This window comes from Lynx canadensis, chromosome D1, assembly GCF_007474595.2.
Source record: "Lynx canadensis isolate LIC74 chromosome D1, mLynCan4.pri.v2, whole genome shotgun sequence".
NCBI classification, from domain to species: domain Eukaryota; kingdom Metazoa; phylum Chordata; class Mammalia; order Carnivora; family Felidae; genus Lynx; species Lynx canadensis.
Genome location: NC_044312.2, coordinates 25,841,147 through 25,863,951, shown reverse-complemented (window position 1 = coordinate 25,863,951; position 22,805 = coordinate 25,841,147). Strand labels below are relative to the sequence as shown.

Sequence of the window (22,805 nt, the reverse complement as noted above, 5' to 3'; positions counted from 1 at the left end):
GATATAATACTGATGAAATCCTTATGGTAAGAAGTAGTTTATAAGGTAACAAATTAGTCTGAATTTGTAGCATAATTTTGAAATTAAAAAAAGTTCTTTATTTTCTTCTTTTAGGGAATTGGTCCTTTAGTGTCTTGCTTTCTTTGTTTTACTTGCAACTTTGCCTAATTAGAGTTTTTTCCTTTATTTTCGTTTGTTTGCTCCTGGATTGTTTGTTTTCTTTCTTCGAGTTTGTAGCACTTTCCTCTTCTGTAACCATGTTTCCTTAACATGTCACTGACCAGACATTTTGTATCAAGTAAAGTAGGTACAGGTTTTTATCCTGTGTGCAGCACTGTATTGAACATATGCTTCCTTATATTCTGGAGTCCAGTACTTCAAGAATCGGATATTAAAATCAGCACCCTGGAAGGCATTGATGTAAGATACAGATTTGTACCAAAATGCTAGAATGCCCTGGGAAGTTTCTTTCTGAATACATTGCAAGTGACAGATTAAGATAATATTTTCATACTCTGCATTAGGGAAAAACAGGTAGAAGATTCATAATGGCACATATCTGTCAAGTGCTTTAGAGTTTATGGATACTTTTATTTCCCTTCTGTCAATTGGAATTTGACTCTTGATGCAGTCCTGTGAGGTTTGGGGGTAGGGGGTGTATTCCTGTATCCTGCCACACCTTGTGTTAACAAATGGAGCCCAGGAAACTCAGGGAGGTTAAGCAGCTTGCCTGAGGGTTCACAACTGGGATTTGCTGAAATTTTCTGATGTCTGGTGGTAACCATGGCCAATACTTAATGTAGCTCTCACTGTGTGGTGTACCAAGACATAAATGAACTCATTTGTGGTTGATTCACTTAAAATCCAGAATTTGTCCCACTGTAGAACATTGAGTAGAGATAAAGTTTATTGTTCTCTCTCTCAAAACAAATATTTATTTAATATGTTCAGCTTTTATTACAATAGGCATGAATAAAAACGTATTTGGATTTTCACAAGGCTTATACTAACAGAACAGAAGTTGGGGCAAAGATGGGTTTAATGGAGGATGAAGGGAAGTGCTTCTAGGACCTTGCTTAATGGGCTAATTTCAGTCAGCCTTCATCCTCTCTCATGACTAATTAACCCAAACAGTATCCTTCAGTCTTTCCTCACTACATATAAACCCTCACTGCACACTCTGTTCTGTAACAGCGTTTGTAGGCATCCTCCTCCTCTGCTCTCCTGGTCTCGTCTTTCTCCCAGTGCACTCTGCTGGGCATTGCTTCTATGTGCTGTGAACATACATGCACTCAAAGTGCTCCCATTGTGCCCAGAGTGTGAAGTGCCCTCCTCCCCATTTTGGCCACTTGCAATCCTCCTTGTGTTTCAGGCTTCAGGCCATGACCTGCTTCCTCTGTGAGAGCTTGCTGACCCCTCTCTCCCTACCCCCATCTCCTGTTTACCCCTGGCCAAGTCTGACGGCACCTCTGCCACTTGCTCCCAAAGTGCTGTCTCCTCACAAAGGGTAAGCGTGTCTCATTCATCTTTACCTCTCTCACAGGAGGTTCATACAGTGGACACGTGATTATTTCCTCTCTCTTAATACTGCTAAAATGAATTTCTAGAATCAAACTTTTTTTTTTTTAATGTTTATTTTTGAGAGAGCGCAGGTGGGGTAGGGGCAGAGAGAGGGGCACAGAGGATCCGAAGTGGGCTCTGTGCTGACAGCAGTTAACCCAATGTGGGGCTTGAACTCACGATCCTCCAGATCATGACCTGAGCCTGAGCCACCCGGGTGCCCCCATAACTTCTTGTTTTTAGAGTTTTATGTAAGTAATGTCTACACCCATCGTGGGGCTCAAGATCACAACCCTGTTATCAGGAGTCCCACACTCAGGGTGCCTGGGTGGCTCGGTTGGTTAAGCGTCTGACTCTTGATATCGGCTCAGGTTGGGATCAAGCTCCATGTCGGGCTCAGTGCTGACAGCATGAAGAATCTCTGTCTCCCTTTCTTTCTGCCCCTACCCCCCCATAAATAAATAAATAACCTTAAAAAAGAAAAGAGCCACATGCTCTACTGACTGAGTCAGTCAGGCACCCCTAGAATACAACTTTTATCTCATAATCCCTAGCTTCAGAAAACTTCAGTAATGTCCCTCTGCTCCAGAATTATGTACAAAATCTTTAGTCTAGAATTTGAGGTGCTCCATAAATAACTGGAACTATCTTGTCTTTGTAACCAAATGTTTCCCTTATCTATACTTTAGTGTCAGGAACATGTTTCTTTACCTTGTAGTATACTTTGGGTTTCCAAAGTACTTACTTTGACCCTGACCCTGACTCTGACTCAGCTTACTCTGACTCTGATCTTTCTCCTCGCTGAAATGTTTACTATGTTCTTCATGAAGGTTCTTTAGACCACTGCTTCGAAAACGTTCATGTGCGTTCAGTGTGCCTGAGAGGTGGTATTAAAAACTGTGGATTGTGATTCAGTGGGTCTGGGGTGGGACCTGGGACTCTGCATTTCCAATGAACTCCCAGGTGACTCAACGATCCTCATCCTAAGACTATATCTTGAATAAAAGGGACTCCATTTTAGCCGTCAGTAGCTATTATTTGTATCCGTCATTTGGAAATAGTGTATAGTAATGAGCCATCTTATTTTGAATTTGATTCTTCACTTTTTATGTCTTTTTCCTCACCTAAATTGTTTTGGTTACTGGTGGATATTTTATTTTATACCAGTTTGCATCCTTTATATATAATGTTTGCTCTAAAACAGTTGATTGATAATTAAAAATATGAACAATTTCTACTAGAGTAATCAAAAATGTTTCCTGACCTCCCGTATGCCCATTAGCCGGTGCTAGGTGTAGGCCCCTAATCAGTCTTCTCCGTAAGTAAAGCAGCTGTTCCCATTTTTGGTCATTTCCAGTACTCATTCATTGATCAGAATTTATGAAGTGCATACTGAGTACTAGGACCAAAACAGCAAACACAGCAGACAAATATTGTCATTTTGGGGTTTTGTATTCAAGTGTGATGCGAAGGAGAGAAAAAGGTAAACAAAGAAGTAAAAGGTATAGTGTGGTAAAATATATATAGTATGATAAGTGCTATGCAGAAAAGTCTGGAAAGGGGTGCAGGGGTTAGGAAGTGCTGGGATGTGGCCCACGTGGGCTTATCATTCCAAAGGTGGGTAGAGTGGTTGGGAAGGGCTCATTAGAAGGTTACTTTTGAGTGCCTGAAGGGAGATGAGGAAGGGAGCAAAGCACTTACCTGGGGGGTGCTTTCCAGACCGAGAACTGCAAATGTGGGGCTGCTGAGCTGGACATATGCCTGGCTTGCTACAGGATTTGCTGGAAGGCAGTTTGACCACAACAGTGAGTGACGTGAGGTGAGGTCTGGGGGTGAAAGGAGTTAAGTTCTCTTTGGGGCCTGGGCACCACTGTATGGATTTTGGCTTTCATTTAAAATTAGATGGGATGACATTAGAAGGTTTTGAGCAGAGCTGTTACTTGGCCTTATTTGGTGGATCACTTTGGTTGCCACATTAAGGATAGGAGAGCTGGGTAGAAGAAGGGAGACGGGCAGCAGCTGTTTGTAGTGAGTCTGGTAAGAGATGATGGTGGCTCAGATCAATGTGTTGGCAGTAATAGTGGGCAGAGGTGATTGGATTCTGGGTATATTTCAGGCCATGAAACCTGCAGAATTTTCAGACATACTGTGAAGAGTTTGAGTAACACAGGTAATTCTTACGATAGAATGATTACAGTGTAGCTGTTCCTTTCCATTGAGTTCCTTGTTAACCCCACCACCCGCACAGATTCATGTTAGCCCTTCACAGGAGAGCCTCCAGACACTTTGTTAAATATGAGAGAAAAATAACAAGTGACCTCTCCTGTGCCATAAACCGTCATTGGAAGACAAAACATGGTGCTTTCTGGGTGCCTGGGTGGCTCCGTCGGTTAAGCTTCCAACTCTTGATTTCAGCTCATGTCATGATCTCATGGTTCATGGGATCTAGCCCTGAGTTGGGCTCTGCGCTGACAGCATAGAGCCTGCTTGGGATTCTCTCTCCCTCTCTCTGTCCTTCCCCTGCTAATGCTCTCTCATTCTCTCTAAACAAATAAATACACTTAAAAAAAAAACAAACAAACCGAAAAACACATGATGCTTTCAGTCAGCCATATTTTTTAATTTTTAATTTTGAATACTTCTCATGTCAGAAGAGGTTGCAAAAATAGTACAGAGAACTCCCATATACTCAAAAGCCAACTTCTCCCAGTTTTAACGTCTTATGTAACATAATGGCACATTATCCAAACCAGGAAATTGATGCTGTCACACCGCAGTGAATGAGATTACAACAGACCTTACTCTGTGCTCAGCAGTTTCTGCCTACTCTCCTTTTCCTACTGTGTATTTTTATAGAGCATACATGGCGGCCTTTTTGGTTTCAGGTGAGAGTTACTGTTATTAATTATGGACTTCCCCTGCGCTCCAGCAAACAGTTGTCGAATTTATGCATTCCCATCTGTGCTTAGATGTTAGGTAACACAAGGGGTCTATGAGTCCTACTGAGTATCCCCAGATGGCTTTTCTATAGCATGGCCCTCGAGGGGAGGGCCTTCTTTCTCTTTTTTCTTCCTCTCTTTCCTATTCTCTGCTCCCCCCCCCCAGCCCCTTTGTCTTTAGTACTAACCTCTGAAAGGGTGGGAGGAAGGATGTTTATTAGTTAAAACAATTTTTTAAAGAGTGGCTTTGCCTTCTCCGCTATGAATAAACTTTGAAAGCCTCATTTCCTATTCGACAACAACAACAACAACAACAACAACAAAACAATCCATAAATCCACAGCTGTTCCACTGGTAAAAATTTACATGTTTTGTTCCTGCTACATATTGGAATTCTCTGGGGCTTTTCATATTTTAAAATTACATCAATTCATTGTTTTTCTTACTATGGCCTACCATTTATCAATAATTTTATATTCAGAGCTGTGTTTAGAAAGGAAGGAGAGAATAAATTTGATCAACAGCAGAAGATTTTGGCATGGTAGCTACACTCTGGGTATCTTGAATCTGACATTCCCTATTGTGTGACCTTGGCTTTTGCTTAACCCCTCTGCCTTGGTTTCCTCCTGTCTAAGATGGAAATAACATTAGAATCAACTTCATAAGGTCATAATGGAGACTTATCTGTGAAATACTTAGAATTGTGTCTAGCACATAGTAGCATTATTTTGTTTACTAGAAACAAATATCTGAATGTGGATTTACATTTGTATTAGTAAAAAAGTCATTTGTAGCAAAATATGTTAATCTCTTACAATTGATGTATTCAAATAATTTTATGTGCACTGTTATTTAGTATAAATATTGAATCTCTTGAATATATAAGGAGAGTTAGAATTTTAACCCTTGGGGGCACCTGGGTGGCTCAGACAGTTAAGTGTCTGACTTTGGCTCAGGTCAGGATCTCATGGTTTGTGGATTTGAGCCTGATGTCAGGCTCTGTGCTGACAGCTCAGAGCCTGGAGCCTGTTTTGGATTCTATGTCTCCCTCTCCCTCTCTGCCCCTCCCCTGCTTGTGCTGTCTGTCTGTCTGTCTCTCTCTCTCTGTCTCTCTGTCTCTCTCTCTCTCTAACATGAATAAAACATTAAAACATTAAAAAAAAAAGAATTTGACACTTGGGTACCTTATAAAGGAGGAGGTCATACTCAGGAAAATTTAATTCTGGATTTCCAATTCTTCTGGTTAACAGAGTGTTGTTCCTCAGAGTTGTTCACACAGAGGCAGTGTAAACTGATACTTTTTTCCTTTTTTACGTGTTAGTTGAAGCACAGTTAGAGGTCATTACCAGCAAAGATGTTAAAAATGTATGTTTTCCTAGCTTGTTGCTGCTACTTTAGTGATTCAGCCTTTTACTGGGAATACTTCCTGCTTGATCAATTACTGTTCATATTTTATTTGGGCCTAAAACACCTGTCATTTTTTTGGATACATTGTCTCCCATCTAGATGGCAAATATAAACAACCAAAGAATAAGTAACTTTCTCCAAGACTAAAAACGAAATAAATGCCACTCTCCTACTGGTGTTTTTCTGAGCAGGAGTGCTCACCTGTGTGAGGCTGATGGGTGGAGCTATTCTGGCAAAGCTTGTTCTGCGAGTGTGGGTTTGGGCAGGGCCTTTTCTGTGTGCTGCAGGAGCAGTACGTGTGCAGAGAGAAGGAGTGAGCTCCTGAAGGCGAGCCTCGTGCCCACACACAAGCCGGTTCGCCTTGGGTAGGGACCAAAACCGGCAAAGGAAGGTGCTTGAAAGGGGCGCCCCAAAGCAGAGCTGGAATCTAAAAGTGCTGTGGAGACCTGACTCGGAGTTACCCTGTGGTGGATGCGGTCCGAGCAGTGGGACTGTGGTTCATTCTTCATGCTTTTGCACGGAATGTAGAGCTGCTGTGTGCTGTCGGATCCACTGCTGAGCACAGTCCCTGGGAATCATTTTAAATATCCTAAAACCTGTGCCACAGCAGGAGGTAAGGATATCTCGGTTATTCATATGTTTGACTCCAGCAACAGAATATTTCACGGAGTCTGAAATATTACATTTTATTTGGGCACAGGTTTCCTTGGTTGCTTTGAAGTGGATGGTTAATTTTTTAATTACTCAGAAATTGAGTAATTGAGCTTTAGTATTTGTCATGTCTGTAGAGAGGTGATTATTAAAGTAGATTATTGAAGTTAATTATTTTCAAGTAGATTGTACCACATAGGTATTGGGCACTGTAGTTCTTACTTTCCTAGTTAGTTTCAGGAACTACCCATTTTTCTATTTCAAATCAGCTTATTTCTTAATGTTTTCTATACTTTAGGTTAATGCACAAAAGTCTTTGTGACTCAAAGAACATAACTTTGCTTAATAAATAGTATATCTCATTAAAAAACTGTTTTTCCTGGTGGGTTAATAATATTTCAATTAGCGACTAGTTGAAAATAGGCAGCACTGACTTACCAAAATGAATTGAGCACATTGTATAAAAAGTCTCTTCAAATTGGCATAAGAAAGTAACCCTTCTGCCCTTTTACCTTTAAGTATGTCGTGTTTTTTTTCCTTATTGGTGTTATTAAGGATAGCCATCTTTGTTTATAAAATATGTGTATTAACTCTTTCCTTTTGCAGAGGTTTTTTTTTTTTGTTTTTTTGTTTTTTTTTTTTAGCACTAGGGTAGAATTCTGTATTTATGGTGTTTCTTTAGACATTGATAAGAAATGCCTTCTTTATAGCATGGAATTTGCAATTTTCTCAGAATCACAGATCAGCCCTGTTAAGCAGCTGAACATTTTCTTCTCAGGAGTGTTCCACTACCATTTAAATGAATCAATATTTTAATTTTCAAAACCGGGGGTTTGAAAATTAAGTGGGGGAATTGCAGAATTTAGAGCTCATTTTCATTGTCAATTTTTTTTTAAAGCACCTGTTGCTCATGTGATAATGGTTTGAGACCATAACTTGTTTTTTTAAGTATTAGGTAATACTCTATGGTACTCAGTAGAAGAGAGCAGAAATCTAAAGTTTCTGCATGTAAACTTAACATGTAAGACGAGTGTAGGCAGAAGGACTGGAAAGTGCTTCCATGTTTGTGTGTGTCCTTCCATAGTGACTTCAGCTCTGAATTGAGGAGGCACAACCACATGCGATTAAGCCTGCTTTGGAAAGCTGACTCAGGTTCTGGTCAGCCCTGTGCTGTGGAGGACTCTAAATGTTTGTAGACCAAACGTAAAGAGAAATTATAGCAGTAAAAATAGCTTATAGACACTTACTAAGTACTTGGCATATACAATTTCCTGTAAGTATTCTAGTAGCCCTAACAGGTAGGTATTATTACTGTCATCCTCATTGTGTATTTGTGGGAATGGAAACTTCAATAGGTAATTTGCTCAAGAGCTTGCAGATTGGGAAGTAGTAAGAGAGGGGGCTCAAACCCTCAGGTCTGTCTGATTCCAAAATCTATGTCTTATTCTCCATGCTAATGGTCAGGGTTTTTTTGTAGGGCAGGCTTTTAAGAGTTTTGTCTTTAAATAAAGCGTCCTCATTATCAGTTCTGTGCTTTCCAAATATAGAACCTTCCCCCTCTGGCTCCTGCAAAAAGGAAAAAAAAAAACCCAACCCACAAAAACAAACAAAAAACGACCTATGATCACATCAGTGTTCAACAGCAAACTTCATGGCTTAATAAAGCGCAGAGGATTATATGACATCAAAGTGAATATGATGACACTTCAATCTACATTTAATCTGTTTTTAATCTAATAAAAATTTAATTTCAAGAAAACAATTTTCACACTGTTAAGCTTCTAAATTTTCAGGTTTCTAGAACTTCATGTAGTTTTTATGATAGCCCTCCTACCTTTGATGTTACTGAATCCCTAAGAATATGTAGTTATTATATTTTAATTTTTCTAAGAGAGAGTATACAAATAAATGTCTTCCTGAAATTGTACTCATTTTTAAGCTTCATGTCAAATAGTAGCAGTTCCTTTGGATTATTTTAAAATCCTTATTAGAGACACTTCTCTAATCTGTATATAACATGTCATTCCTGTGTTAGAATCCTTTAGTGTCAGGGATTTATATCCACCCCATGTTTCTTCCTCCTCTTCTCTGCTAAAATGCAAATCATTTTGTTCTGTATTTAGAAATGCAATTAGTCAGAGTCTTTTATATAATAACTGAGGTGGTAAAGTCACCAAGTTAAAAATTTTTTTTTTGCTTCTTTTTTGTACAGAGTTGGGGAACAAAGCTAATCACATTTATTTTCATTTGTAGTTTAAATTTTAAAATAACCAGTATCAATTTTAGCAAGAAGCATGTATAGCTTATTTATGTCACCCTAAAATCACATAGGCTAAATTTGAGCCTCCTCTGATATTTCTGAAATGTATAGCTCCTGGAAAAGTAAATGTATAATGTAAATAATGAGAGTGCCTTATCGTAACCTGATGACTATTTTCCCAAGGGAACTGTGACTTTTAAAGAGCTACATACCGTGCCCTTTCTAACTTATAACTGTGTGTGTGCTCCTTGAGGAAGGGCGGCAGCATGCTGTTGCTTTGGTTTCATTCTCAACTCTGGAAAAGAAAAACATTTTTATTCAAATACCCAAATATTTTTGTTGAGCATAGGCATGCCATTGCACATAAGGGTTGTGCTGGATATTCTGAAGAAGCCATTCGTTGCCTGTTTTCTGCTTCTCTTTTTCCAAGTGCATTGCTCTTATCTCTTCTGTGTCTGAAAGATTCTTCTCTAAAATTTACTGTAGATTTATCTTCTAGATGCCTTAGTGTCATCCCTTTGCATTCCAGAGGGTAATGCCTTTTGAAATGCTTGCTCCTCTCTCTCATAAGTAAATGGAAGCATTCTTGACTTATGTAACTGTTAGTAGCTTTCCAGTTTTTCAGTCAAGAGCCCTCACTGTCAATGCTATTTTTATGTTAGCATTGTACATGGCATTTCTTGAATACCTGGTTTCCTCCCTTTGAGGTTGGAATGTACAGATATCAAAACTGTTACGGTCGTCCACATTCCAGAGCCTCATCCCTGAGCTGGTCTCATATGTTTTCTCTGTGGTAGTCCCTTGCAGCTGTTACACGCATCAGTTAGAGAACTGTGTTTTTTTCTCTTAACTTCCAAAATTGTTTATGATATATTAATCAAAAATGATTCTGTACTTTCTTGACCCACAACAACTTCAACAGCTTATTAAGATTTAATACTCATATTTATCTAAAGGTTTTCTTGGGCATCTATTTTGGTGGTGGGTGGAGAGGGAGAGGCATGAAATTCAAGGCTAAAACTGCTGTATTCCTGCTTTAAAAATTAGAAGTACTTCCTAAGGAGACAGTGAGAATTTTGCATCCTGAGTATAAATCTGATGGAATATAAATTTTCAGAAGTTCAGAGCCTATACATAATATTTCCCTTTTTTCTATTACTTAAAATAGTAGTAAGGAGTTCTTATATAACTAATTTATACAACATGCTTATATAACTATTTCCAGAACTTGATGCATAATTGTATTACTGCAGTAAATTCATGAAACCTAATTCAAAAATCAATCTTTATAAAGTATATAGCATTTTCTGGTAAAAATAATATTATAAATGGCCATCGTACCATTTACCAAGGATTTGCTAGCAAAGAAATAGCAGTAGTGTATCATATGATATAATCAACAGCTGTGAATGCCTTTCACATTAAAGCCAGTATAATTACTAACTACTATTTTAGGTTTTCATGGAGAAAAATAAATCCAATGATTTAATTAAAATTAATTTTACTTAAAAAGTGCTAATAACCCTGATTTAGTATGCATAAAACCAGTAACATTTAACAGTGATCTTTCTATCCTAAATTTTTATACCAGCCTTTTCCAAGATGATTTACAAAGCCTAATTTATTTTCTTACTAGGTCTTCAGTGAAGTTTTAAATGATGTCTTTTTTTCCTTCTGATAAATTTTCCTACAGCAAAGATGTTTTCCACAGACTTCGGAGCTTCCCATGCTGTTCTAACGTTATATTTTGTCAGAGTATTTCATGATTTCGCAGGTATTTTCACTGAAATTTCAAATTTGTAAATTGGTTAAACTTCTCATTTTTCATGTTATTAAACTGACATCTAGACATGGTTATTTATCTCATCTAAAATCTGAGAGCAAGTTATTGGCAGAATCAGGACTAACACCGTATCTGCATATGCTTAGTCCATCCAGTTCATTTTCACCTGCTCATGCCTGGCCAATAATAGGCTTGATTGAATGGATGACCTTCATTGGACTATTTGTTTTATTATTGGAAAGGCATAAAAACATTCAATTACTAGGCCATTGGTTCATGTATTTGTAAATCTCCAAATAGAGTTGCTAAAATTTTATGCCTATTGAATATTTTTACCACATATTTAGATATTACAGGATAGCATGAAATAAACTGGAGAAAAGGAATATGAGTCATAGGTCATTTTGATAATTAGAGCTGGATACATTGAAGAAAGGAAAAGCATGAAAGTATTATTATTCTTATAACCTTTATTACATTTAAAAGTCATCACATTGAATGTAATGGGAGATGAATTAGATTTTACTTAATATACCTGTTTTTGTGACATAAACTTTTAAGAAGAAGATTCTAGTGATCAGATACTGGTTTATATTTTGAGTTTAATTCATTTAGAGTGTGATGCTAACACAAACTGAGTTTTAGTTGGTTAACACATGGAAAGCACTGGCACATAGTAAGCACTCAATAAATATTAGCTATACTGTAGTTATTGTCATGATATTACTGTTTCATGGCTATTACCATTTCTAGACTTTTCCCTCAGTTTTTGTTGGATATCTGGTTTAGGACTAAATTTATCTTTTTCATCATAGGAGTTGGAACCAGGCCATGGGTAGAGCTAGGTTGAGGGAGAACTAATACAAGCTAGACCAGAAGATTTTCAGAGATAAAAATAGAGTCAGAGACTTAACTTCTTGGACATGTCCTTATTCCAGCAAGTAAAAACTTACTATAAGTTTGGTGTGCAAGAAACTTCTTTACTCTGATTTGGAGGGTGTTTTTTTATAAGATCAAAAAAACCACAACATCAAAATTATTTGTGTGTATTTTCAGTTAATTGACTTAAAGAACTTCCTTTATATCATTATTCATCCTAAAAGCTTTATTTATGTTGAAGTTTTTTTTTTTTTTTTTTGCAAAAGGGAAAGTTCCAAAGGTTCTGTAGTATTGGAAAAATGTGTTTTTGGTTCAGTCTGCTTAATTTATATTTGAGTCACGTGTTAGAATCTTGCTCAACTATCCAGAAATTTTTCTTTAAAAGGTTTGTAGAATTATTATTCTAGTGAATCACAGCTCAATTTCTGAGTTCACTTAATGTCAAATAAAAGCTTTTTTGGTTAGTTTGAACCAATTTAATTGATACTCAAAGCTATAAACTAAAGAAGAATTATATTACATTTTCCCCTGGCATGATTATTTACTAAATGATTCCAAAGCTATGTTTGTTGGTTGCCCAAAGATCCTTTCAGGACATATGACAGTGCATGCTAAAAATAAGTTAATTTTTATATCTCTTGTCAATATCCCCATTAATAAATTTGAAAATACTAAGTAACACAGTTCACTTCAGCTCTTTACTTAAGACTGCAAATGTAAATCTATGTCATATAGTTTGTCGCTAAAAATGCATCAGCAACCTATTAGTTTTTGTTTTTAGAATTCTTTGTCTATACTTGTACCCTATAGAATTATTTTGCTTGTGTTCCTTTAATGAAAGTCACTTCTAATATGTTTACAGTACTCCCTTGTTTATTAGAGTTCCTGAGATGGAACTTTGGCTTAAGACTTTTTTTTTTTTTTAATTACCATTTCCTTCCATTTCCTTCTTTAGTCTCCTGTATTCATTTCTATCCTTACAAAGATACAAGGGAAGTGGGAGTAAAGGGAACTTACATAAGTATAAAAGTGGGTATAAATTTAGTTTGCCACATTCAAAACTTAAAAATTAAGAGAAACTAATCTCTTAATAGATGCAAAGTAATCATGTGATAAAGGTCAACACTTGTTCATTTTTTTTTATCTTAGCAATTAAGAGTAGGGAATTTCTTTAATATATTTAAGGATTCCATCCAAAATACCCCATGAAAATTTTATTCTTAATGGTGAGACTTAAGAAACAATCTGTTTAAAGTCAAGAACAAGATAATTGTTCTTTAGAGGGTCAGTCATATTAGACAAGAAGAAGTTAAAAGATTGGAAAGGAAGAAAAGCAAATCAGCAGATCTTTGTTGTTAATTGTCTACAAATCCAGAAGAGTCTACAGTCAAATTATTAGAAGAGAATTGAGCAAGGTTGCTGAACAAAAATTATTCAGTGAAATAGCACTCAACATTAATTTTTTCTGTCTAGCACTAAGTGCCTTATACTCTTGTTTAATCCTCACAATGTCACAATCCCATTAGGTAGTTACTATTTTTAACTTTTTCGTAGATGATGAAAATGAAGGACTGAGAGTTACACACTTTGTCCACAAACATACAGCTAGAAGTTGTAGGGGCATAGTTGGAAGGAAACAGTTCATCACAGCATGCTAATTGAGTTTTTATGCACCAGTAACAATTAGAAAATGTAGTTTAGAAAATAGTACCATTTACAGTAGCAGTAAAAACCATAAAGTTCCTAAGAACAGCTATAACAAAAAAAAAATACATAAGACCTTTTATGGGGAAGAGTTAGAAAAATTTACTGAAGGACATGAAGAATCTTAAGAGCAGAGATTTTCTGTTTGTGTACAGGAAGGCTCAGTATCATAAATCCATTCTCGTTGAAAGTAATCTATAATTCAGTACAGCTTTAGTCAGATTCCCCCCAATTTTTTCCTCCTTTAATTTGACAAGCTGATTCTAAAATTCATATGAAAGAGTAAAGGGCTAAAAATATAAAGGCAGTTTTGAAGAGTAAGTAGAAGGGACTCCTCTTTCTAGATATTAAGACTTATAAAGTGCTAGAACTTAAGAAAGTAAGGTATTTTTTTTTTAATTTTTTTTTTCAACGTTTATTTATTTTTGGGACAGAGAGAGACAGAGCATGAACGGGGGAGGGGCAGAGAGAGAGGGAGACACAGAATGGGAAACAGGCTCCAGGCTCTGAGCCATCAGCCCAGAGCCCGACGCGGGGCTCGAACTCACGGACCGCGAGATCGTGACCTGGCTGAAGTCGGACGCTTAACCGACTGCGCCACCCAGGCGCCCCAAGAAAGTAAGGTATTAATGGAGAGAAGAGACTGACAGAATTAAGAGAACTGAGGAAGAGACCCCTCACACACTATACGCATTTTCATATAAGAATCAGTATTAGGGGCACCTGGGTGGCTCATTCAGTTAAGTATCTGACTTCAGCTCAGGCCATGATCTCATGGTTCGTGAGTTTGAGCCCCTCATCGGACTCTCTGCTGTCAGCGCATAGCCTGCTTCAGATCCTCTGTCCTCTTCTCTCTCTGTCCTTCCCCTGTTTGCACTCTCTCTCTCTCTCAAAAATAAATAAACATTAAAAGAAAATGAATCAAAAGTTAGTAGAGAAATGATTACTCAATAAAAGGTGATGAAATACCATTGGTTATGCATAAGGAAAAAAAGTAATATGATTGTATCTCAACCTCATTCCAGCCATACAAAATAGTTAAAAAACAAAAGAAAACAAAAAAAAGCAGGGGTGCCTGGGTGGTTCAATTGGTTGAGCTTCAGACTCTTGGTTTTGGCTCAGGTCATGACCCTCGGGATGTGGCATTGAGCCCCACATTGGGCTCCACACTGAGCGTGGAGTCTGCTTAAGATTCTTTCTCTCCCTCTGCCCTTCTCCTTCTCTCTCTCTCTCTCTCTCTCTCTCTCCCCCTCTCTCCCCCTCTCCCTCCCTCTCTCTCTCCCTCTCTCTGTGTCTAAAATAAAATAAAACAAGAAAGTGGAAAAGTTTTAGGAAAAAAGGTTTATAGGAAATAGTACAATATGTTTCTGACCTTAAGTGTTTCCTTGCTGGAAAGATATCTTAAAGCATGGAAACCATACTTAAAGACATTTTAAAATTTGTACTGGGAGAAGATGTTTGTAACATGAATAATTAACAAAGGATTTGTCTCCAGATTATTTAAAGAATTCTTGCTCATCAGTAAGAAGATTACATTAAAATGGGTAAAGGGTATGAACAGTTCTCTCACTAAAGAAGAAAAGTGAATGGCCAAGAAACATATGAAATCATGCACAGAAATGCATATTGAAGTGGAATAAAATTTCAGTTTGGCAAAAATTAAGAAGTCTGAAAGAACTAAATAAGACAAAGAAATGAAGAATGGAAACACCAAAATACATCCTATGTTGGTAAATCATTTTAGAGAATATTTTAGCAAAGTTGAAATATGATTGAAAAATAACACACTCCACAATCCAACAATCCCATGCCTAAACATGAGTTTCAGAGAAGTTGTCTCACAGGTGCCCAGGGAGACACTTAGCAGATTGCTCAGTGCAATATTGGTTGTAATAACAAAAATTGGGGAAATCTCACAATGATAGTAGGAGAATAGAAGTCTAAGTGGTGGTATATACTTACAAAGGAATACTATAATGTACTTAAAATGAATATACGGAATCACAATTATATATTCTGAGAATACATGATTTTGGAGAAGGTTTAACATAGTATGATTTCATTTCTGCAGATTTTAAAAACATTTAAAATGGTAGTATATATTCTTTATGGTTACATACATGTGTCAAGTATAAAAACATGTATGGTAATGATAATACTAAATTCAGGATAAAAGTTCTCTCTGTACAAAAAACAGGATTGGAGGAGTTACGTGGGTTCAACTATGTCTGTATCACTTAATTTTTTTTTTAATTTAAAAAAAGGGAAAATCTGAGGAAATAATATGGCTAAATGTCAACAGCGTGAAAAAGCTAGATGATGTGTACATTGATATTGTCATATTCTCTTAAACTTTTCTGCATAATCAAAGTATTTAAAAGTTTTTTTAATGTTTACTTATTTTTGAGAGAGAGAGAGACAGAGAGACAGCACAAGCAAGGGGAGGGGCAGAGAGAGAGGGAGACACAGAATCCAAAGCAGACTCCAGGCCCTGAGCTGTCAGCTCACAGCCCAATGCAGGGCTTGAACTTACAAACCACAAGACCTGAGCCGAAGTTGGACGCTCAACTGACTGAACCACCCACGCACCCCATTTTTAAAAAAATAAACACACCTACACGGGACTCTAATACTTCTAATAGTTCCATAGCTCTTGCTTACCCAGGACCATCCTTACCCCAGACCTAGTCTTCTGCTCGTGTTTTCCAGTCAGTTTGCCCTGAAAACTGTCTAAGCAAGTTTTAGACCAGTAGGCTTTTAAATAATAGTGAGATTAAAAACAAGCATAATATGGTAGACTTTATTTCTCTCAACAGTTTTTTCTTAAAATTCATTTTTAAGATACTCTTTTGAAGAGCAGTTCTTAGAACTTATTAGTCTATGTATATAATAACAAGGTAAGAAGGTCCATTTGACACTGCTTAGAGGAGAATCTTTCTTCATGTTTATTGGTACAAATAGATCTATTGTTTAGCCTTAAATAAAAGCAAGTTAATGGAATTTCATTTTTTCAACTTAAATGTTTTCATATTTATTTAGCATAAAATATTTCAAAGTCTGTAACAGAGGCTTGGATTCTGGGAAGTTACGAGATCCTTAAATATCCATATAGTCTAGTTGCCTACATTTCTGTTCCCCTCTGTTAAATTTCCACCAAATAGCATCTAATACGTTTGAAAACTTTGAGCAAAAGAAGGATATTAGGTACAGTCATGAAAATCCATTGGACATGTTAAACGTCATACTCCTATTTTATTAGGTTCAATAATGGTAGTCTCCTCAGGTATTATGCATCCCACTTCTACCCTTTCACTTGTCTCCTTGACTATGAATTTATCACAGATCTTAGAGCTCAGTGCATATAATCAGGTAAATGTAATGCTGAGGCCATTATCTGGTGCAAAGTCATCTTTTAATTTCCTGAGAAATTAATCCAAAGCCTCAACCTGTCTAAAATCAATCTGTAAGATTTCTGAGACACAATTTAGAGAACTCTAGTTTAAGTGAGTGTTGAGAAAGTAAGAATTCTTCAGTTTTGCTAGAGAAATATTACACTTGCGTAATTGGTAACACCCAGTGCCCCATGTCTCTGTGTCAGGGTTCACTGTGGCTTACGGAACCGTCTGTTTTTAGTGTGCCCTGTAAACTGGTTATCGACATCGTAAAGATTTACCTTGGAGATGCTGAGTTGTGTGTCATAGTGCTGAAGCTTTTAACTACTGGAAAGACTGGTCTGGTTGGGTTTGTCTCAGGTTTGAAAAAAGACTGCAGATGTAAAATCTACCATGTGTAAGTAACGAGGAAGAAGTTAGCATTGTGGCGCATGTTGCATTTTAACTCTGGAATAGGGAATTCGGATATAAAATGGTATGATTTGCTTTTGTCTAAATATTGTATGTGTTTTACTTTTGACGTATTTTATCTGTGGAAATGCCATTGTTATCATTTTCGTTTCTCTAATTCAGCATGTTAGGTGAACCTTAACCCTGTCACCCTTACGACTACCTCCAATGTTCCTTTGTTGAAATGTGTCTAAACGTAAACCCACTCTGCCTTCTTCAGTAGAAATCTTGTGATGGTGGGAGGGGGGATGGGCTAAATGGGTAAGGGGCACTAAGGAATCTACTCCTGAAATCATTGTTGCATTATATGCTAACTAATTTGTTTTTTTTTTTTTTTATTTTTTAATGTGTATTTATTTTTGAGAGAGAGAGACAGAGTGTAGTGGGTGAGGGGTAGAGAGAGAGGGAGACACAGACTCTGAAGCAGGCTCTATCCGGGCTCAAAGCTGTCATCAGAGAGCCTGATGTGGGGCTTGAACTCACGAATTGCGAGATCATGACCTGAGCCGAAGTCGGATGCTTAACTGACTGAGCCACCCAGGTGCCCTGCTAACTAATTTGGATGTAAATTTTTAAAAATAAAAATAAAATTAAAAAAAAAAAGAAATCTTATGATGTAACTGACAGTATTCCATACTCCTGTTCTTCAAAACGTAGATTTGCTGACTTAGTTTTCTGGTTTGTTATAAAGCAATGGGTCGGAGACAGTGTCAGTGTCCATAGTAAGCTTTTTCTGGTCATTTTTTTGTCTAACAAATGGAATGAAAATACAAAGAACAAATTAATGAAGAGACATTTATGTCTGGAAGTGTTGTGAAATCTTCAAATTTAAGTATAACTAAATTGAGTATTTTTATTAGTTTAAATTTCCTATGTAATGAAATTTATCTATCTTGATGGACAGCCAATTATTTAATTATGGATGCCAGAGCCCTTTACCCAACTGCCTCTACCGTGGTGGATTAGAATGCCAATTAGATTGTGCTCACTTCAGCAGCACATATACTAGAATGCCAGTTAGATTAACAATAGCAACACTGAAACTACATAGACATAGTTTAATCTTACGTTGAAGACTGAGAAGTCATTTTAGACTCTATGTCTAGTCATCATTATGAACACTGGTTATTTCGGTGTCTCAGGTTGGACTACAGATTGGTAGGTGGAGACCACACTGACCCCTCCAGGCCCGTTACAAATTTAGATTTAAAGTTGCCAATTTATTTTAATGTGTTTTGGAAAGGTAACAGAAGAAAGGGGCCTGGCCACGCATCGTAGAAGCCAGGTTGTACGTATGCCGGCACAGTTTCCCAGAACCCTCAAGTGCCACATGGGAGTGGAGTCGCTAAAGACACTCTCCTCTTGTGTTAATTTTGTGTCCTGTTGCAACCCTTACTTTAATTGAGGCTTATGTCACTATTTAGGAAAAATACACACGAACAGTCTTTACCCTAGCAGGAAGAGATGGCCAAGTTTCCTTGTTCACGAGCCAAACTTAGCACACCAAAAGCAGAGTCAGAGCTATCTAGTGTCCTGGAAAGTCCAGTTCTACATCGGCTGCCCTCTGACTAGTGTAATTTTACTGTGTATGAGAATTTGGTTGGAGGATCATGATTATAACGTATTTCCGTATAGCTATCACTGAATTGTGAACGTGTGCATTTCCTGGTTAACATAGAAGTAATTCTAGTCATTCTAGACAGGCTGTTGCTAATTGATGGGAAAGAAGTAAATAACGTTCCTTTCTCTACTAGTGGGGAGCCAGTGCAGGGTGGCAAACTATTCATGCAGTTTTTTAAATGTTCTAGCTCCATTTGTGCTGAAAATTGTCATTCTCTTCCTTCCTTTCTTCTGGGGAGTGTTACTGTGGACACATGAATTTTTATTTGTTTGGTGTTTTACACTAAGTCATAGTCATTCGTTGTGATATGCGAGTCTTCATTGTGTCCCAGAGCTGGCCAGTGGCAGCATGTTCACCTGTCTTTTTGGCACCGCTCCTGCCGGGTGTGGTTGTTTCCCTTGCTTTTGGCCACGACAGAATTTTACCCTCTCACCTTGTGCTTTCCCTGCTGTCAACCTGCAAACAACCATTTCTCCAGGGAGTCTTGGTTTATTTGATTAAGGAATGATATTTAGAAACCCACACCTGAGACCAAAGGCGTTCACTGCAAGAGGAGTGTCATTGTTTCTTAACCCTTTCAGTGGCTAGAGCTTAGGGGAAATATGTGTGTATTTTAAGTTCATGTTCAGATTTCCAACTCAAGTTAACATTACTGGGGTTTTTCCTTGACGACTTTGATTTTATTATTGTATCTCCTTTCTCTCACACCGAAAATCTTGGATCCTAACAACATTAACATATTTATTTGTTTTGTCCCACAATATGTATAAAATTGTTTACGAATTATACTACTGATATTACTACCAATAGTAAAACAGTTGAATGAGATTAAATATTACTTTGTACGGTTTTTTTTGTTACTAGAATATATCCCACTAAGTAAGCATGGTCAGTTTACTATTTACAGGTCATTTAAAATAATTTCTCTCTGTTGACAGTGTTCCCAATTTGATGTATGAGATACATTGTTTCAGGCTATTTCCAAAATTAGGATTTGCTTTTTTAATGTTCTAAATTTTATTTTTGAACATGTAGAAAGATTGTTAACATAATTTTAAAATCAAACTATATGGGGCACCTGGGTGGCTCAGTCGGTTGAACGTCCAACTTCAGCTCAGGTCATGATCTCACAGTCCGTGAGTTCGAGCCCCACATCGGGCTTTGTGCTGACAGCTCAGAGCCTGGAGTCTGCTTTGGATTCTGTGTCTCCCTCTCTCTCTGCCCCTCCCCTGCTCATGCTCTGTCTCTCTCTGTCTCAAAAATAAATAAAAACATTAAAAAATAAAATAAAATAAAACTATATGAAAAGGTAAATTCAGAGCAGTTTTGCTTTCTCTCCCCACCTATTTTCTTTACCCATTTTTATTAATTTCTGGTTTATCGTTAAAGTGTTCCTCTTTGCAAAAATAAACCCTTAGGTACACACATACATGTATTTGTGTGAATTTATGTGTGTGTGATATATGTATTCCCCATCCATTCTTATACAAAATATACTATTCTCTATGTTCCTTTTTGACAGAATGTATCCTGGAGATTATGCCATAGTGTAGGTAGAGAGCCTCCGTTATTTATTTTTTTATTTTTTATTTAAATTCAAGTTAGTTAACATGTGGTGTAGTTTTGGTTTCAGGAGTAGAACCCAGTGATTCATCACTTACATATAACATCCAGTGGTCATCACAACAAGTGCCCTCCTTAATGCCCACCAACCATTTAACCCATACCCAACCCCAACACTCCTCCAGCAACCCTCAGTTTGTTCTCTGTATTTAAGGTCTCTTACGGTTTGCCTCCTCTGTTTTTATCTTTTCTTCCCTTGCCCTGTTTCATCGGTTGTGTTTCTTAAATTCCACATATGAGTGAATATTTGTCTTTCTCTGACTTATTTCACTTACCATAATACATTCTACTTCCATCCACATTGTTGCAAATGGCAAGATTTCATTCTTTTGGATCGGTGAGTAATACTCCATTGTATATATATATACCACATCTTCTTTATCCATTCATCTGTTGATGGACATTTGGGCTCTTTCCATAATTTGGCTATTGTTGATAGTGCTGCTATAAACATTGGGGTGCATGTTTTCTAACATACCTTCTGATCAGCATTTTTGTATCCTTTGAATAAATACCTAGTAGTGGAATTGCGGGGTCATAGATAGGGTAGTTCTATTTTTAATTTTTTGAGGAACTTCCATGCTGTTTTCCAGGGTGGCTGCACCAGTTTGCATTCCCACCAGCATTGTAAAGAGGTTCCCTTTCTCTGCATTCTCACCAACACCTGTTGTTTCCTGAGTTGTTAATTTTAGCCATTCTGACAGGTGTGAGGTGGTATCTCCTTTAAAAAAAAAAGCAGTAATTCTCTGTGCAGATGTATCATAATTCAACCAATTCCCTATTAATGCACATTTGTGTCCCTAATACACATATTGGGTTATTTTTAATGTAACTTCCCTAAAGTGTTTAAGCTGTTCAGTGTGTTCTCGTTGCATACATTCCAAACTTGATAACATGGCCTCTAGTACCTCGCCTTTGCATACCTCTTCTTCCTCATTTCAGACCATACTGTCTTCCTTGCCCTCTACACCCAGCGCCTTACAGATCAGATGTGACGTCTTCACACCTTCCCTGGCCACCCTATCCAGTGTACTTTTCTTTTCTCTTGACATTGTCACTTGACTCCATTTCCTTATGGGCAGTTAAAAGCAGTCTGAAATTACCTGGTTATCTTAATTTAGGCAGTACCACACAGTGGCTTAGAGCTTGGGTTTTGAGCCAGGCCACCTGATTTTGAATCCTGGTTATATGACCTTAGACCTGTTACTTAGCACTCTGTGTCTTAGTTTCTTCATCTGAAAATGGGAATAGTAGTAGTATTTTCCTTACAGGGCTCTATGAGAAGTGAATGGTTAGTAAATATAAACTTGTGCAATTGCTAGCTCTTACTAATATAAAATAAATGCTCGCTATGTTGGTGTTTGTATTTAATTGTTCCATTGTCTTTCTTCTCTCGGTAAGCTTTGTGACAGCAGGGAGCTCACCTGAGTTGTTCCCCAGTGTAATCTCAGGACTCAGAACAGTTCCTAAGATATAGTAGGCATTTAGAGATTTGTTGCTGAATGAATTATACTTAAAGTTCAATTCCCATTCCTAGGAAACATTCTTGGAGATCTGAGACTAAAAGAATGCTCTCTCGTATACATCATATACATATACAGTTGTCATATTCAACAGACATTTTCATCAAATTTGTTACCAAAATACGAATGCCCACTGTTAACATTGTATCTTGGAATTCTGGCCAATTATTAAAATCTGAAACAGAAATAAAAACTTATTTCTATCAGAAAAAGGATAGAATGATCATATTTGCTTTGATGCAATGATATATCCATGAAATCCAAAAGGATCAACTACATTCCTCTTAAAATTGTTGAGGGGCGCCTGGGTGGCTCAGTTGGTTGAGCGTCCGACTTCGGCTCAGGTCATGATCTCACAGTTCGTGAGTTCGAGCCCTGCGTCAGGCTCTGTGCTGACAGCTCAGAACCTGGAGCTTGCTTCAGATTCTGTGTCTCCCTTTCTCTCTGCCCCTCCCCTGCTCACACTCTGTCTCTGTCTCTCTCTCTCTCTCTCTCTCTCTCTCTGTCTCTCTGTCTCTCTGTCTCTCTGTCAAAAATAAATAAACATTAAAAAAATTTTTTAATTGTTGAGAGTATGGTAAATGATCAGATTTGAACTATACATAAAGAAATTGTTTTCTAACATACCAGTAATTACCAGTGAAAGCCATAATTGAAGAAAAGTATTATTCTACAAGAGCAGCAAAAAAATGTAAAATGCCTTAAAATATTTCTAACCGGAGATTTATGTGGAGTGTATCTTTTCATAAAGAAAATTAGAAAATTTTACTGAGAGAGATAAGAGGTTCATAAAAATGATGATACACCCAGTTTCCAGGTAGTAATAGTGAAAATATTGTAGAATTTTATCACTATAATGTTAGTGTATAAAAATACATAAAGTACACATAGAAATCCAATGTTAAATTATCGCAAACCAAATTCATTTGTATTTTTAGATAAATCTTGTCAGAATTATTTTAAAGCTTATGTAGAAAATGTCTGAAAATGAATAGAAATTGTTTGAAGGCCAC

The 22,805-nt window shown here is 37.2% G+C and overlaps 1 protein-coding gene across 3 annotated transcripts in view; it reads left to right on the top strand.

Annotated features, from left to right (window-relative positions):
• ARHGAP32 (Rho GTPase activating protein 32) overlaps window positions 1-22,805 on the top strand; it is a 179,198-nt gene that overhangs the window by 113,506 nt on the left and 42,887 nt on the right. The window contains exon 1 of one of the 3 annotated variants that reach the window (XM_030332384.1): window positions 6,199-6,519. The exons of the other annotated variants lie outside the window; for them this stretch is intronic. The gene's annotated coding sequence lies outside the window, so the exon portion shown is untranslated. Of the gene's footprint in view, window positions 1-6,198; window positions 6,520-22,805 lie in introns of those variants that run through there. 3 annotated transcript variants of the gene reach the window in all.